Source organism: Cibotium barometz, chromosome 45, assembly GCF_041138505.1.
Source record: "Cibotium barometz isolate CiBa-2024 chromosome 45, ASM4113850v1, whole genome shotgun sequence".
Taxonomy (NCBI): Eukaryota; Viridiplantae; Streptophyta; class Polypodiopsida; order Cyatheales; family Cibotiaceae; genus Cibotium; species Cibotium barometz.
The window spans coordinates 4,368,013-4,368,987 of record NC_141090.1 but is presented as its reverse complement, the minus strand read 5'-3'; positions in this window follow the sequence as shown (position 1 = coordinate 4,368,987).

The following is a 975-nucleotide window of genomic DNA, read 5'->3' as shown; positions in this document are numbered from 1 at the left end:
GATGAGATTTGAGAATTGGAGGCTGGTGGATTTGTGTTGCAAAAGGGACAATGTCAAGAAGCAAATGATGTGGGCCAACAGTCAACAAGGTATAGAAGTGGCATATCAAATATGGCAGCCAAGTGAATAAATTCGACAGTCTCAAGTACAGCTACGGTCTTTGAGCATTTGGTCATTACAGTTGGGCAGATGGACGTTTTTGTAATTGAGACTGAGGAATTACTAGTGCGTAATCAAAAATACCAGGTGACTATGGGAAAGAATCCATCATGCACATGTCTTTGGTATGACCTAAATGAGAAGGGGGAGCCCATGCTCGGAAAGGTGGTGCTTGGACGGGAGCACTTGGAATATAGGTCCACCTTGACTAGAAACATGAGCCAACATTGCACTAGCTTGGGTTTGGGAATGTTGCATGTCGAGGAAGAATGTGTACTAGGAGAAAGGTGAGTGAAGCTGGGAGTACTCATTGTCATAGGATTTTGGGAGTCCATGCTGCACCGCATTGAAGTAAAGCCAAACACATAATGAATAACAACTCTCTAAAATGCCAACCATTAGATTCATGCCTCAGTGTGTGCGTGCACACGCACATATCCACTTGAACTTATCACAAGAAGTCCACCTCATTAAAAGCATTAGAAACATACAAATAAGTGATATGGAACAATAGCAACAAGAATTTACTAAAATAGTATAGTAACTTGATACACGCATTAAAAGGGCCTGTGAAATGTGAGATTATTGTTGCTTCACTAGCAGAGATCCTTGGAAGGCACTTGCATCGAAAATGGCTTTTAAGTGTTATCGCATATAGTAATGTCTCAAATCTACCTTTGCCTCTTGGAAAAATATACCAAGGCCTAAGGACTCTACAAAAGGAAAGAATTCTTCCTTTGGAAAAGCCACCGTGTGTAACCGGGGTGTGCCCGCCCTAGTCATGGAACTTTATCCCACCACCGTGTGTAACGGCCC